Genomic DNA, 17,235 nt, shown 5'->3' with positions numbered 1-17,235 from the left:
CATTCATCTCAAGGGGGCGTCATAATGCTCATATGGGATGAAGTTCATAGTCAAACCACCTCCCTAACTATCCATCTTCAAGCTGTTGCAGTTCACTTTTTCCCTCTGCACCATTTGTGTCCCTCTGTCATTCAGTGTTACCAGGGCAGACTTCCTTCAGCTTACTCGGCAGCTACCTCCCCCATTTCTGCTACTCGGTGATATTAATCCGCATAACCTCTTCTGCCATAACACTGGAGCACCCATGTTTCTTTGCGAATCCTCACACACCTGTTCCCATTTGCACCTATCCTTCTGCTCTGCCCAACTTGGGCATCGTCTTGTGTGGTCCGTTCTTTCTGACACCTACACGAGCGATCATTTCCAGTGTTCTGTCCATTTGCTGACTTCTACGCCACCTGCGTGTACACCCAAATGGCAACTTACTATGGCTGACTGGTGGCTGTACTCCTCCCTGGCGACCTTCGATGAACTAGATTTCCCCAGTTGTGATGACCAGGTGGAGTATCTCACAAACGTAATCCTAACTGTTGCAGAACTTTCTATTTCTCGCTCTTTCTCTTTACCACGCTTTGTCTCAGCCCCTTGGTGGACTGAGGAACGACCGACGCAACACGCGCGCAGATACGTGCTCTCCGCGTTTCTAATCACAACCATACAATGGAAAACTGCATTCATTGTAAACAGGTGCGTGCAAAGTGTCGTCGCATTCTTCGGGATACCAAAAAAGCTAGCTGGATTTCATTCACGAGTTATTTTAACAGTTCCACCCATTCCTTTGTCTTGTGGACCAACCTCCGACGGCTCTCTGCCACCAAGATCCATTCCCCAATTTCCAGCCTTACAGCAGCAGACGACGTCATTGAGGACGCTATTGTTATCTCCGCGGTCTAAGGCGCTGCAGTCACGGACTGTGCGGCTGGTCCCGGCGGAGGTTCGAGTCCTCCCTCGGGCATGGGTGTGTGTGTTTGTACTTAGGATAATTGAGATTAAGTAGTTTGTAAGCTTGGGGACTGATGACCTTAGCAGTTAAGTCCCATAAGATTTCACACACATTTCAACATTTTTATTTCTATCTCCAACACTCTGGACCACCATTTTGCGGAAATTTCAAGCTGCCCGGCTGGTATTGTGGCTCGAGCCTCGCAATTTACTAACGACTGCACAGTGTGAATTTCGAGCGCTCCGTTCTGCAGTTGACCATCTCGTTACTTTGTCCACCCATTTCATGAATAGTTTTCTGCAGATATCCCAGAATGTAGCTGTGTTTTTCGATTTGGAGAAGACATACGACACCTGCTGGAGAACTGGTATCCTTCGTACTCTTTACATGTGGGGCTTCCGTGATGTCGCACGCAAGTTTTTTTCGTCCTACAAGATTAAAACGAGCGTCATCTCTTCAAATGTAAGAATATGCTTTTCCAATTCTCTTTCAACTTCATTCGGAAACACCTCAGTGCAACCAAAAATTTTGTATCCATGTTTGCATTTCCATTTTTATTTTTAGACTGTCTCTTAATTGCTGACTCAGACACATTTTAAAAGCGGGGCAATTATTTAATCCATGATTCCTGTTTGGATAAACTATTACAGCTAAATGCAATTCATCTGTGCTCCAACTGCCATAACAATTTTGCTACCATACAATAACGCGAAATATCTATTTAACTAATAACCTAGAATAAAGAACATGTTATGGAAATATCCACGTCTTTTCTGAACATTAGCTTGTACTAAAATGCTAATTTCTCAGTTTGTATTGGTGCAATATCGATAACTTACAGTGGTACATTATAGGCAACGTCGGCATTTTTCCTGTCTGAATTTCCTACTAACGAACCACTACGAATGCAGATTACTGACTGTCTGAAAACTCTGATCATTTCGTCTATATCCACCCACACATCAAACTTTATGTTGCCACTTACCTTATAATAGTAGTTCTCTTTGCCAGGCGCACAAAAAGTTGATTGAAAGCTACAGCAAAACCAACGCTGTTTTCTCACGATCTGTTGCTCAACACACATAACTGATACCCGACAATATGGCTCCAAGAAGCACGTACTTTACGCTGACATAACTAAAAGTTGGCTTGTAGAAAAGGAGGAGGAGGAGAGGCCGGCCATGGTGGGCGAGAGGTTCTAAACGATTCATTCTGGAACCGCAAGACCGCTACGGTCACAGGTTCGAATCCTTCCTCGGGCATGGATGTGTGTGCTGTCCTTAGGTTAGTTAGGTTTAAACAGTTCTAAGTCTAGGGGACTGATGACCTCCGATGTTAAGTCCCATAGTGCTCAGAACCATTTGAACCATTTTTAGGAGGAGGAGATTAGTGTTATATTGACTGTGCTAATTCGTAACTGTTTTTGATGATAAAGTTCCCTACGAAAACATAAGTAGGTGTTGCAGCATCACTCATTTTTTTTTTGTTTAGGTTGTACGTGGGACAACTCATATTACTGTTAAGTAGATGAATCGGCATATGAGGTTTATGTAACTTCAAATAAGATCTTAATTTAGGTAATCGAGGATTCAGAACGTCCAATGAAGTTTTTTTATTTCCGAAAACAAGTACATTATTTTCATCACTCAATCTTTTAGAATACATGGTTGTAGCTCCGTAATAAATTGCATTGAAGAATATCTTTTTTAGATCTTGATGGTGACTAGTTTCTGACGTCAGTGTCCATTTTCAAACCATCCATATCGTTAAGGGTGACAAATATAGGACGGTCGGCGGTGGTTGGTGTTTAACGTCCCGTCGACAACGAGGTCATTAGAGACGGAGCACAAGCTCGGATTAGGGAAGGATTGGGAAGGAAATCGGCCGTGCCCTTTCAAAGGAACCATCCCGGCATTTGCCAGAAACGATTTAGGGAAATCAAGGAAAAACTAAACCAGGATGGCGGGAGACGGGTTTGAACCGTCGTCCTCCAGAATGCGAGTCCAGTGTGCTAACCTCTGCGCCACCCCGCTCAGTCTAGTATATGGGTTATGAATGTTACATCAGTGGTAGAAATTATGAAGTGGTACAATATAAGCAACAGTAGATTTCTAATTCATATGTACGTACCAAAATGAGAACCTCATCTAAGACTTATGCTTCTAGCGTTTATATTTATTTCCTCTTACTTTCTCGCCAAATCTATTTGATAACTGTTGCAAACACAAAACCCGCACTTCAGACGTATTCGGACCATTCTTGTATGCAGTTTTCTCAACATATAAACATTCTATGAATATTCCTTAGAGCTCTTTGCATTTCATCCTCCTCCCCTTCCACTGATTTGATGCATTCATTCTACTTAACTTTGCTTTATAGTGTTACGTATAGATTTTTGAAGCCAGTTACCTGTTACAGAAGTCTCCCAGTAATTTGTGAGAATTACGTCGAGGTCCTCTCATGTTAATTGGTACCCACACGCATTAAACAACAGCTGCCATTCAACACGCTGGATGGAGAATCTTTCTGGCTGCTCCATACTTCGGTATAACTGTGAAGCGTTGATAATTTTCTGCTTACAGTAACATCGCCTGATACTTCTTCGTATAATAAATCGTTTTTATGTAATCTCAGTACATAGGGGGCTCTATTACTCCTCCTTGATATTTATTCAATGTTACATGTGTTTCTTTCTTGTGTTCACCGTCGTGTGTGACGTAATTTGATATAGTTGAAGACGCTTCTCTACAAAGTACTACGATTCATACACGAAAATCAGTCTGAGATAGATGTTCGTATAGGATTTCAATGCAATTAGTTAAAAATAGGAAGCAAAGCATTATAGATGCGTACTTCGATTTCCACAGATCATAGGAGCTGCACCCCTAATCCGGAAAAGCGTAAATGTTATCGATACTTAAAGATGATGTAACTATGTAGTTAAACAAATTTCTGCCACTAACAGCACTCAGACATATTCTAATGGAGAACACATGCATTTGTACAAAATGTTGGTCAGTGTCAGACCTGTCTACACGCACATAAATTTCAGACCATCTATTTCAGAAGTTTAAATAATAATTCAATAATTCCCCGAAATATGGTGTCTGGTTCCTGTTTTTTCAGTATATTGTAATTGTAAGCTGTTGCCGCTATTGTAGAGTACGTACATGATTACATCATTAAATCATTACTTAATATTCTGCGCATCACCGTCGCTTGCTCGTTAATGGTGATCCCAGGAAACTTTGACAACAATTCAGTATCGCCTGAAGCGGTGTGTGCCGTTGCCTAGCAATAGTTCGATTCCTGTGGATACAATCAGGGCGAATTTGTGTATCCGTACACGAGAGAATAACTTTTGTTATTGAATTTTTGAGTTACAATCGTTGAATATAGAGCTTCCATTACAGAAGGCGATCCACTGGAAGACGTTTTGAAAACTCGGAGAACTTCGTACGGAGGGAAAGCACGGAATAGGAGGCGAAGATCAAAAATGACCGGAAAGGTATGAGCCAGGGAATTAACTGTAGCAAATTTATTTACTTTGTAGCATAGCCTTTTAAATACAACTAACGTAGTGTATGAATACGAATAAATTCACAACTCATGAGTACGTCATCACATACGGCAACGCAATATCCTATCTAAGTGAAGGAAGAATGTCTGTTAGGACATTAATCTTCTAGAAAACTTTTTATACTTACTTTAATGAGCAGAGTGTCGATATATTAGGTGCGTGTGCTTCGCTTGAAAACAGGAAGCATTGTCGTCGTAAGAATATTCAATAAAACTAAAATATTTGTCTTGTCATATGAAGAAACAACTTTTATAGAGGTCCTTAAAAGTTAAAGGAAAGAATGGTAAAATAAAAATGTGAATGGTGGCTGAAAGTAACTCATAGTTATTGGGTTGGTGCGTGAGTTCGTAGCGTTTTTCCACAAGTTTAATAAACACAAAAGAGACTTTAATCGTCAATAATGTTTTCTCTTTGACTATTTAAAACAGTCTGTCAACGCTGAAACTGCAGAAATGACGTGGTGTTGAGGCGAAAATTTCGTCGAGCTATTTTCGGAGCGCATTTTCATCAAAAAAGGAAGTTCCTTGGAGGTTCTTCGAGAGAGAGTGGTAAAGCTGAAATCTTGAGGACTCAAGATCAGGTGAATAAGGTGGGTGCGGAGTGACTCCCCAACCGAATACTTGTAAAATGTTTTCTGTCAGTCTAGAAGAATGTGGGCGGACTTATATCGCGGAGTAGCATCACATCACACAGTCTTCCTGATCGTTGTTCTTGGACTGCTTCTGCATGATGTCTCAGTTGTTGACAACAAATGTAAACAGTGATGGTTACACCTCGGGGAAGCAATTCCCAGTGCACCACACCGTCGCCGTCCCACCAGATTCATAGCATTATCTTTTGTGGACAGGTGCAGGTCTTTCTACGGGGAGTTGCTGCTTTATTTGGGCTCAATCATTCCTTTATGTTTCTTATATGAACATTAGGACATCACTTCTCATCAGCAGTAACGATACAGCATAGTAATGGTCAGTGTTGTTAACGAGCCAGTTGATGACGAGCAAGCAGACATGCACATATTGCCTCCCGCTGATTTTTGTGATTTTGGTTTAGAGCCTGCCTACAGTACGCATACACCCGGTTTTTGAACATTCACCATTGCATGCAAATGTCTCACGATGCTAGTTCTCGAGTTCACTGACATGGATCATTGTGGATAAACGCATTTATATGATCTTTTTGAAAACCCGATGGTCTTCCTGAACTTAAAGAGTTTCTAATGCCAAAACGATTCTCCCTAAAACGAATATTTTATTCCCGTACTCAGTCCAGCAGCATTAGCCCCATACAAAGGGCAAAAGTTTCTTGCTGCCTCAGCTGCTGTAACCACTCTGCTGAACTAAATAGTAGAGTACGTCGGAAATGTTCCGATTTCTCCATTTTTAGGATCCACATCTCCACTTACTACCTGCAAATAACAACATGTGATCTCAAATAGCAACAATGAAATACAATTAAAAATGGCTATCGATAAATAAACCCACAGCAACCGCAAAACTAACATCCAAAAGGAAAACACTACCAAAATGATATCTTGGATGCAGTTATATTGCGGAAAGATTAAGGTATAGCAGATTTGTGAGCTAACATTAACTGCGAATGTGTTTAAACAATAAACAGATAATAAGTATATCCTACTCTCTATCAATATATTGATGAGGTAAATGATATTAGTTATTCTGAGGTAAAACATGCGACAGTATGGACTGCCGACTAACTTAAGGTACGGAATGTTGGAATATCTGACCGAGAGGATAGTACTTACCAAATCCGTCCGGATAGTCGAGTGCGTTAACGTACGGCTTACGGGATTCGGGGAGGAGCTCCCCCTCGGATCAAATCCGCCCGGCGTGTTAACGATGAGGGTGTTGGATGTTGTTTCTAGCTGATTTCCTACATCCGACTAGATAAATACAGGGTTGGTTTCCACTTTCGGTCTCAGATACACTATATGCAAACTTTCAGAAAACGATGTCACTCTTGGACATGTGCTTTACTCTAGGTTCAGACAGATGGGGAGACCTAATTTCATCCCAGGGAGGACGGGTAGGGGGGTCGTGAGGAAGAGCATTCGGCCATCTCTTGACATTAACATAGCTTCAGCCTACACAAGAATGCCTACCCCGTAATCGAAGGGCACAAGGCAAGAATAGTGATGATTATGATGATTAGTGCTTACCATGTATAAAGATAAAGTCTTTCCAGAATGAACTACCAACGAAACTATACTTCACTGGCCTATAATGTCTCTATTACATTCACATTATGTTTCCGTGGCTCAGTAGATAGTTTCTTTAATCGTACATGCATTATATCACTCCTGTGACGTTTACTATGCAAAGATGGACTAGATAATGTATAAGTTTTGATAATGCTTAGGTCATAACATTCCCTCATCTTCTTCAAATATGAGAGTGATGTCAGTCTGTTCAAGGGTCAGGCAACTTAGATTAGAATATATAAAATGACGCCAGCTTCTTTTCTTGTTAATCAGTATCTTAAGTACTATGGAAATGAAATGGGAGACATTATGTATATTTACTTTTGGCAGCTGTTTATTTATTTCGGCAAGTGCCGATGTTAAATGGTGAGGTGACTGCGAAAGACTTAAAATATGATAATGATCGTTGGTGACACCTTATTTGGAATGCCGAGGTATTTGTTACTGACTAGCTTTATGAAGCTTATTGTCCGAAATTAAATGCAGTATAAGGTCTTATGTGTGTGTGTGTGTGTGTGTGTGTGTGTGTGTGTTTCTGTGTCTGTGTACGTGTGTGTTTGGTCGGGAACAATGTAACCGATCCCAGGTAGCGTGTTACACGCAGATGCACTACCGCCATTAATTCAAGAACTTATCAGAATTAAATGGGTTATTGACATGTCCATAACGCACAGAATTTGTACTGTTATCTGACAGCACTTCTGAACAATCTCCTTCAGCTGGACTATGTGATGATCCCACTACGGCATAGAAGTATAGACAATACTGTACACGTTTAACATAGGAGAGAAATGAGATATATCTACACGGACGGCTCGTAATACAGTGAATTAAGCTTTGATAACGACAGGGTGATCAGCCGAAACCTTTAAAAATTAAAAGCGGGAAGACCGAAACACGATCGTTGCGGTATCGTATTCCCGTCCTGCCTTGACTTACTATATAGAAAAACAAAATAATTCTTTTGTGTTCAAGATTTTAAGCATGACGTGAAGAATAATATAGAAAGGAGTAAAGTTGATGATATGTTGATAAAACTGCCCAGTAACAAACCAGATAACGAACTGGCGGATTAGGTGGCCAAATAAGCAGCTCTCTGTGGATTGCAATAGAGCAGCAAAGCAAGGACAGCTCCTCGATTCAAATAATTTCTTTCATTGATGTTTTGTGTATTACGATAATACGTTTCGGCTCTAGTCCAAACGGAGAGAATTTCTGGTCTGTTAAATGTCCGTGTGCCTAACACAAACGCGCTCCCTAGTGTGATAACGGCTTAGTAATTTGCACAGAAGCGATTTACCCACGTGACATGCAGCCCATGCCTCGATCCCTGGCTGTAAAGAGCCTTGCACCACGCTGTCTGTTTCTTTTTTCTGGAAGGGAAATTAATCTTTAGCAGATTTCTATTGAACATAATAACACTGTTTGGGATTACGTCTGTATGATTGTTCAGTATTTTTAAAGCACTCGAAATAATAGACTGCAGACAAAAAATGGTGTGGTATTCACTCCTGACGTCGAACATCAATTGGGAAGAATAGAACCTCCTACCGCCCTAAATAGTTGCTGTTATTGGTTAGTTAGCTCGCAGGCAGCAACTGTATGCTCATCACGCTATGAAACAGGTTAATGCGAACTATGGCAAAAACTGAGGGCCAGATAAATTATCAACAATTGAGACTGATTTATTAATAAAAATTATGCACCTTAGCAGTAAAATACGATGTGTGGAAAAGTTTTTCAACGTTCAGTTGCACTGATCCTTCTGTGAACACTGGTCAAGTCCTGTATCTAGTGAACAATAGCTAACACAACTTATAGATAGTCCAGCTGGGCTCTTCAGGTTGATGATGAGGTATATTCTGATGCTGTCTTGAGACACAATCTTGATACTGTCGACTAACAAACTGACACTGTCTGTGTGAAGCCGTGAGTCAGCTTCTTCCCAGCTTTCACTTGGAAACTACTCTCTGGTTATAATTAAAGTGCAGCTACTAACAGAGGACCACAAAGGGCTATAATTATCCTATGGCAGCGAATCTTCATTGATGTTCTAACGCGTTAATGCGAGACCGATTTACGCTGGAAAAAAATAGTACCAATTTTCGTCACTACTTGCAAATCTGGCACTGTGAATGCAAGGGAAAGGTACAAAAATATTTCCATACCTAATGAATTAGGAAACGAACGTTGGCAGAAAAGGTGAAACAAGTGAGAAGGGCATAATGTGGCAAAACTCTGGTTTTCCGCCAAAAGGTACTCAATGACATCTGTCTGCTTGGAGAAACCTCCGTTACAGACCCCATGGTGAAGGCTGGGTATAGCGCTGCCATCCATCGGAAAGGCTGAAGCGGAATTATTCCACGATGTGCCACACACATTCTGCTTTTTCTCAACCGAAACTGGCAGAGAAAAATAAATGTGTTGCATTACTCATGGAAAGCCTTTCGTATTTTGCGTCTCTCTGGAGGCTGATCTTGCTGTGTGTCGCCCTCACTGTGTATGGCTGTGTCTTGTGTCTTCTGGAGCGAGTTGGATATGTTTTTTGAACGTTTGAATGAGACACTAGACGTATTTATATTTCATAAATTCACTTTTATGTATTACAAACTGGTTTAAGGATTTTGTTTACGTAGTCTGTTCCATTATCGTTCGCTGTGGTTTACAAACCTGCGACAATTTATTTTTGACAGGGATTACGTGCTTCACATTCTGAATGAAGTTCACTTACCTAAAAATCAGTTGTGACATACCCACCCAACAAACGAGGTAGGCAACATGGCAAAACAGTTGGACAAGCGGAATACCTTTGAAGTTTAACAGTAATTTGTTTGAATGAAGTGTAATGACACTCTAGCTCACATAGTAAAGGATTTAAACAGTCTCATGATCTGTTCAGCAATTTTGAATCTAGGCATAGTCTCTCACTGCAAAACTTCATTCACGTTTTTAATGTTCAGCTCAGTCAGATACGCCAATGTTCTCATTATATCTGACACTGAACGTTGCAGTGTTATGTTTCCAGTATTCGTCATTAAGCACAACAAAAATTAAGCTTCCATAGGCAATGTATCGTGGTGCTTTATCGTGAAGTACAGGTATATGGAATGCGTCGCGGAATTTAGCTCCATCCAGAGGTAGTAATCCTTTAAGTTTATAATAAGAAGCATTTCACTTATTGATGTGGGCTGCAATTAAATGTAATAAATTGTGGGACAATCTGTGCAAGTCAGTGTATGCTGTGGCGAGAAACTGTCAGCTACACTCTCAAGTAATTCGGTAATTCGAGCAATGGTAATAGACCCTAATCTAAAACTGTAGTTACCTTACATTTGTCACTCAGTGAAAGACCCTAATCTAAAATAGCTGTTACCTTATATTCGTCATTCACTAAAAACAAAAGTCTAAGCATCATGGTCACTTGGCCTGTTTAAGTGTATACACTGTCGTCGTATACACTGTATTTTCATGAACGAGACACTTAAGTGTGATTTCATATTGCCTTGCATTGTGAATGAAGCTAATGAGAGTAATTTTGACGGGTTGTGAGGATCCTGAATCCTTGCAAGTCGTTTTATATCTCAATCTTCAGCATTTTCTAAGTTTAGCATTTTCTGAGTTCCTTATTTAGTTTTGCCGGATATTGAGGAACGATAGTCATGCAGCAACAGCAGCAGCTCAAGCCGTATCCAGCAGGAAAAAGTATTCTTTGTCTGGTGACGGTGGTTTGTGAATTATTGTTATTGCTGTTTGCCTCTTGGCGTAAAACTGCATCCATTTCGAGAATATATTCAGTCCATTTATCCGCTACATATTTCCATTATGTCTGAAGTTTCAGTGTGAAGGAGATTTAATATATTGTAGCATACAGTATCTTTGTAAATCGAAGTGCAGTTTAAACTGGTTTTTGAAAAAGAAACACTTCCAGTAATAAATAACACATTTCGTGATCGGAAGTTAACCGTTATCAAATAATTCTTTTATAGCTAATTTAATAACGTGGAACTGAAGGAATGCGTATGACTGGTCAAATGGAGGACGGATATGGAAAGAAAATGAAATGTTGAAATGTGTGTGAAATCTTATGGGACTTAAGTGCTAAGGTCATCACTCCATAAGCTTACACACTACTTCACCTAAACTACCCTAATGACATACACACACTCCCATGCCCGAGGGAGGACTCGAACCTCCACCGGGACCAGCCGCGCAGGCCATGACTGCAGCGCCATAGACAGCTCGGCTAATCCCGCGCGGCGGATATGGAAAGGAGTAACTCCGTTGCAGTATTACAAGGTAGCTTTAGTGTATTGAGTCTTGTTCATTATGATTCTCGAAAGGTACATACCACCTATTACTGCTAAAATGAGTGAAATAAAGTGTTATTAGACGATATTACTTGCAGAGAAAATAATACGATAAGAATATATGTGCATACTGCCAAATAGGAACACCACAATTCATTGATGCTATGTACCCCACTTTGCCCTAAGTTTCAGTATGCTTCAGTCTGCTTCTCCACCGAGTTCATATGTATCCACCTGTCTGCTGGCTGCATAAGAGACAGATAGCGGATCTCGGTCAAATGTATCTATGTACAGGAATGAAAATGATCCAGGTTGTATTCTCTTGCTCACCTTCGGTTGACTCGCCCATTGACATGGACTATGGTTCGAGGTTGCTCTCCCTGTCTGGTAGTAACTAAAGGACTTAGCTTTACACATGCGGTCAGTTTGTTAAATGCTCTACGGCGTAGTTCATCCGAAACGTGGATGAAGTTCGGTGAATGTGACTGACACATGAACAACCAACGTCGTGTATTCCCTGAATACTATTCGCCACACAACAGTGGTGTTTTGTGCTATTCATTCAAGGTCTAGAGACAGTTCATCCATACAGCAATATGCAGTACAGCTCACTATCAGGAACCGAGCAGCTGCATTGCATATTGTTTCCTAGACTGTTAGCAATACCAGTTTTGCACTGAAAATAATATATCAATGTCATAATCTTATATGTTCGAAGAATAGATTCATATTAATTGTACAGACTGGGCAAAATGGAACTGAATCAGAAAGTCTTTCATGCTCCTTGTGATAGGCAAATCGACTTGCACTATCTGCCCTGCATGCAGATGACGTAAGTTGGGTTGCCTGTCCCAAGGCGCATGAAATACGTTCACAAAAAAAAAAAAAAAAAAAAAAAAAGCGCACAACGGAGGAATTATCCGAATGGATTGGAAATCGATAGATGTCATGTACATGTGCAAAAAACAAATGATTACAATTTCAGAGAAACTGAAAGATTTATTCAAGGAAGAAGCTTCAAAAGTTGATCAAGCCGGCAACGCGTTGCTGCACCTCTGGCCCTTATAGAATTAGTTACATGGCTTGGCATTGTTTGATAGAGTTGTTGGATGTACTCCTGAGCAATATCGCGCCAAATTCTGTCCAACTGGCGTGTTAGATGGCCAAATTCCTGAGTATTTTGGAGGGCCCTTCCCATAATGCTCCAAACGTTCTCAGCTGGGAAGAGATCCGGCGACCTTGGTCTCCAAGGTAGGGTTTGGCAAGCTGGTCATCGGGGCTCACTTTGAAGCGGGACTTATAACTGAAGACAGTTCTGCTCCAGCCAATGAGATTTCAGGTCGCAGACGCGTCTGGAGTCACTACGAACAGTGGTGGGATATCAGTCACAGTGTCGTCCGTCCAGCCAGGAGTGGTGGTGAGGAGTGCCATTTCTTTTCATAACAGAACACTTTTGGTTGTCATCTGCAGCACCCTTACAGAACAGCGATACGTCGATGATATATTACAACCCATTTTGTTGCCCTTCATGTCAAGCCATACTTGGCTTAAATTTCAGCATGATAATGCCCGCCCGCACACGAAGATAGTTTGTACTGCTTGTCTGTACTTACCAAACCATACCTTGGCCAGCAATGTCGCCGGTCTCTTCCCAATTCAGAACATTTGGAACATTATGGGGAACCAATTCGGCATTTTGACGATCTAACCTGCCATTTGGACGGAATTTGCTACGGTATCCCTCAGATGGCCATCCAACAACTCTATCAGTGCCAAGAATGCGTTATTGACTTGATCAATTTGTGGAGCGCTTTCTCTTGAACAAATCATCCAATTTTTTTTCTGGAATTGTAATCATCTGTTTATCAGTACATGTACATAACATCTTCTGATTTCCGTCCCATTCGAATAATACACCCATTGTGCGCGTTTCTTTCTGTTAGTGTGTATTCTGTGAACTAGTTCTACTTTCCTCGCCCATTACTTCATTGAACCACATTGTGTGCACTGCAAATCTGAAAAATGGTCTGATTTTCTGTTTCTGTTCCACAGCGATCTGCTCTCCACTGTGTAAATTATCTACGGCGCTACAGGGTGTTACAAAAAGGTACGGCCAAACTTTCATGAAAGATTCCTCACACACAAATAAAGAAAAGATGTTATGTGGACATGTGTCCGGAAATGCTTAATTTCCATGTTAGAGCTCATTTTAGTTTCGTCAGTATGTACTGTACTTCCTCGATTCACCGCCATGATTTCATACGGGATACTCTACCTGTGCTGCTAGAACATGTGCCTTTACAAGTACGACACAACATGTGGTTCATGCACGATGGAGCTCCTGCACATTTCAGTCGAAGTGTTCGTACGCTTCTCAACAACAGATTCGGTGACCGATGGATTGGTAGAGGCGGACCAATTCCATGGCCTCCACGCTCTCCTGACCTCAACCCTCTTGACTTTCATTTATGGGGGCATTTGAAAGCTCTTGTCTACGCAACTCCGGTACCAAATGTAGAGACTCTTCGTGCTCGTATTGTGAACGGCTGTGATACAATACGCCATTCTCCAGGGCTGCATCAGCGCATCAGGGATTCCACGCGACGGAGGGTGGATGCATGTATCCTCGCTAACGGAGAACATTTTGAACATATCCTGTAACAAAGTGTTTGAAGTCACGCTGGTACGTTGCTGTGTGTTTCCATTCCATGATTAGTTATTTGAAGAGAAGTAATAAAATGAGCTCTAACATGGAAAGTAAGCGTTTCCGGACACATGTCCACATAACATATTTTCTTTCTTTGTGTGTGAGGAATGTTTCCTGAAAGTTTGGGCGTACCTTTTTGTAACACCCTGTATATCTTGTTTTTATGTACGTACACATGTAAAACCGTATGGAGTCCTGTCAGCATTGCAAGCATTCGGCATCTGTCCCACAGTAATAGTGCGTCATCTGTCTGTTTCGTAGGAACAGATGCCGCACCCCAGTTTTCACTAAAGATGTTATCGGAAGAAGCCATTACTCGACCGACGTAAGCTACAATGTCTTTACTGCACAACCTAAATACATGTTATAAGCTACTAGGCGTGTATCTACTAGTACATACTATTAAAAAGGAATCGTGAAAAATTTCCTTGACTTACCTTGGTCTCGAATTGCTATTTTCTTAAATTTCTCCTCTATTTTCCGCTCCTAAAGTACAAAAACTTGGGAGTAAACTGATCTCACCAGTGGTTACAACAACAATGAGCGTCGCGCGCACAACAATTTCTGCTGACAAATTTCTTGGAAGTGCGGCGTCTGTCCTCCCGCGTCATCTGTCCCGCATTTACCTTATGCGAAACTACTGCCATCTGTATATATGCATATTGCTTGTCCATGACTTTTGTCACCTCATTGTATCTAGAGAACATAGCCCCATCTGGATTTATTCGAAGTGATGATTAAAAGTATATGACTACTCCTCGTTATGTTAAAGACGCTTTTTATGTTAACTGTACACGGCACGTACAATGCACCGTCGGGACAGACTGAAGTATTAATTCTGCCCATAGAGATATTGCATTCTAAACAAAGCTGCCAGATCCGCTACCTGAATGCCCGGCCACAATTTCTGTCCGTAGACCATGGAGAATCTGTTCAGCTGTGGGGTAAGCGCGCCGTTAGGTGTGTACACAGGCGGGCGTAAGCAGAGCGACAGCCGATGCTGCGATAATGCCGCGCGGACTCAGGGGAACGCTATCAATCTGCGAGCCGGCCGCGCGCTTATGGCCCCTCGTCGCCGGTCTAATGCGTGACCAGAAAAAAGAAAAACAGCGGGCGCTGTTGTCAGCGGCTGATGGAAACAGCTCCCGTATGGAGAGCAAATTCCCATCAACCGGCGATCGAAGCTGATCATCGGACCGCTCCGGCCTTGGCCGTCACAGGCCAGCTCACGGGACGGCGTGAGGGAGGCAAGGAAAGGGGAAACCGCCACGACCTACGTCTAAATACTATGATGTGACAGGCATCATGGCATGGGGTTACGCACATATCCGAATCACGGTAGTATCGCGTACACAAAGTGTAAAGGGACACTGAGTTGGTGGAGCTGTCATTTTTGTCAGGTGGTTCGTATGAAATCTTTCTGACGTGATTATGGCTGCACGACGCAAATTAACAGATTTTGAACGCGGAATGTTACTTGGTTCTAAACCCGTCGGACATTCCTTTTTGGAAATTTTTAGGGAATTCAATATCCCAAGATTCACAGTGTCAATAGTGTGCTGAGAATACCAAATTTCAGGCATTGCCTCTCGTCACGGATAACGCAGTAGCCGACCGCCATCAGTCAACGACCAAAAGCAGCGGCGTTTGCGTAGAGTTTTCAGTGCTAACAGACAAGGAACAGTGCGTGAAATAACCTCTTAAATTAATGTGAGACGTACGAGGAACGTATAACCCCAGAAATCAATGTGAGACGTACGAGGAACGTATCCTTTAGGACAGTGAAGCGAAATTTGACGTTAATGGGCTCTGGCAGCAAACGACGGACGCGAATGCGTTTACTAAGAGCAGGACATTACCTGCAGCGCCTCTCCTGGGCTAGCGACCACATTGGTTTGATCCTAGACGACTGGAAAACCGCGGCCTGGTCAGATGACTCCCTATTTCAGTTGGTAAGAGCAGATGGTAGGTTTTGAGTGTGGCACAGACCCCACGAAGTCATAGACCCAAGTTGTTAACATGGCACTAGGCAAGCTGCAGGTTGCTCCATCATACTGTGGGCTGCGTTTACATGGAAAGGACTGGGTCCCATGATCCAACTGAATCGATCATTGCCGGCCGGAGTGGCCGTGCGGTTCTAGGCGCTACAGTCTGGAGCCGAACGACCGCTACGGTCGTAGGTTCGAATCCTGCATCGGGCATGGATGTGTGTGATGTCCTTAGGTTAGTTAGGTTTAATTCGTTCTAAGTTCTAGGCGACTGATGACCTCAGGAGTTAAGTCGCATAGTGCTGAGAGCCATTTGAACCATTTGAATCGATCATTGACTGGAAAGGGCTTATATTCGGCTACCCTGCGCGGCACTCGTCCTCCTTCGGTAGGCGCAGGTGTGAAGGGGAGGGAGGGGTCGCGACATTCAGAAACGAATGAATAAAATAGCAAAGTGTTCCACTTCAGATCTCCCCAAGTTTGGGCAACACCATCGGTGCCATCCATGTACCTTTGTTGAGTACATGAAAAATGTACATGTACGATGACAGCCAGTCAGCGATTCCTAGCCGCTCATGTGCCAGGTATCCATTTCGACACCTCTGAACTGAGTGGCACTATGTTTCTGAACTAGCGCTTGCTGATCGCATGCGAAATCCAAGAGGTTTCAAAGGGATGCCTGTCATGCTGGCGCCTTGTAGTCAGTGACCGCTGTTTTGTTACAGGCACATTTGTAAGCGCTCAATAAATGTGTGAGGGTGGCCCAGAGGGTGTTGCAGAACTGGGGGTGTCTTAGAGCGATTCTTTGCGTCTTTATTCACGCTTCTGACTAATTTCAAATTTAGTGGAAAGGTGTGCGATCACGATGAATTGGGTTTCAGGCCCACGATGTGATTACAGAAGGGTATCAGTGTCAGAGGCTGTCAAGAACGTCGTACTGTTCCTCATCATACAACTGTTTTCGAACGCGAAATGTGTGGCAATCAACGCCCCAACGGAAGGGATGGTTTTATCCCCCACCTGACACTTTTCGTGTCGCTACTGAGCAATGGTGTGTCTGAAATGCCTTAATCGGTCGCCCATAACGAAACCGCGTGATTTCAACGTTGGGCGTCGCAGTTTCGACCTACAAGACAGAGGCGAAAAAAGAAGGGGTTAAACGTAGGTACGAGATGGTGTGAAGACATTCCCACCGTGTGACTCGTCTGCAATGGCGTTGGACAGAACAGTGATGAAATTTCGTGCCATTGTGACATCACTAACCCACCTTACACTTCACATAAAGTTCTGAGCTGTGACCTTTTTTTCCACGTATCGACATCTTACTGTTGATGCGTTGCCAAGCCCGAAAGTGACGTCACAATGCTTCACGTGTTTGTACAATTACAGAGAAAGGTTTTAGACAAATTTCAAGTTATTGTGTCGCAATAGAAGACAACTACGGGATTTCGGAAACTTACCTTCTAATGGTGTTGCACAGTATAGTCGAATG

General features: G+C 42.4%; 1 non-coding gene across 1 annotated transcript; it reads right to left on the bottom strand.

Annotated features, from left to right (window-relative positions):
• Window positions 1-2,903: 2,903 nt before the first annotated feature.
• Window positions 2,904-2,976, bottom strand: Trnaa-cgc (transfer RNA alanine (anticodon CGC)). Its single transcript has one exon. It is a non-coding gene; the product is annotated as a tRNA-Ala (tRNA).
• Between the last annotated feature and the right edge of the window lie 14,259 nt (window positions 2,977-17,235).

Source organism: Schistocerca nitens, chromosome 8 (genome assembly GCF_023898315.1).
Source record: "Schistocerca nitens isolate TAMUIC-IGC-003100 chromosome 8, iqSchNite1.1, whole genome shotgun sequence".
Classification (NCBI taxonomy): domain Eukaryota; kingdom Metazoa; phylum Arthropoda; class Insecta; order Orthoptera; family Acrididae; genus Schistocerca; species Schistocerca nitens.
This window is presented reverse-complemented; position numbering and strand designations above follow the sequence as displayed.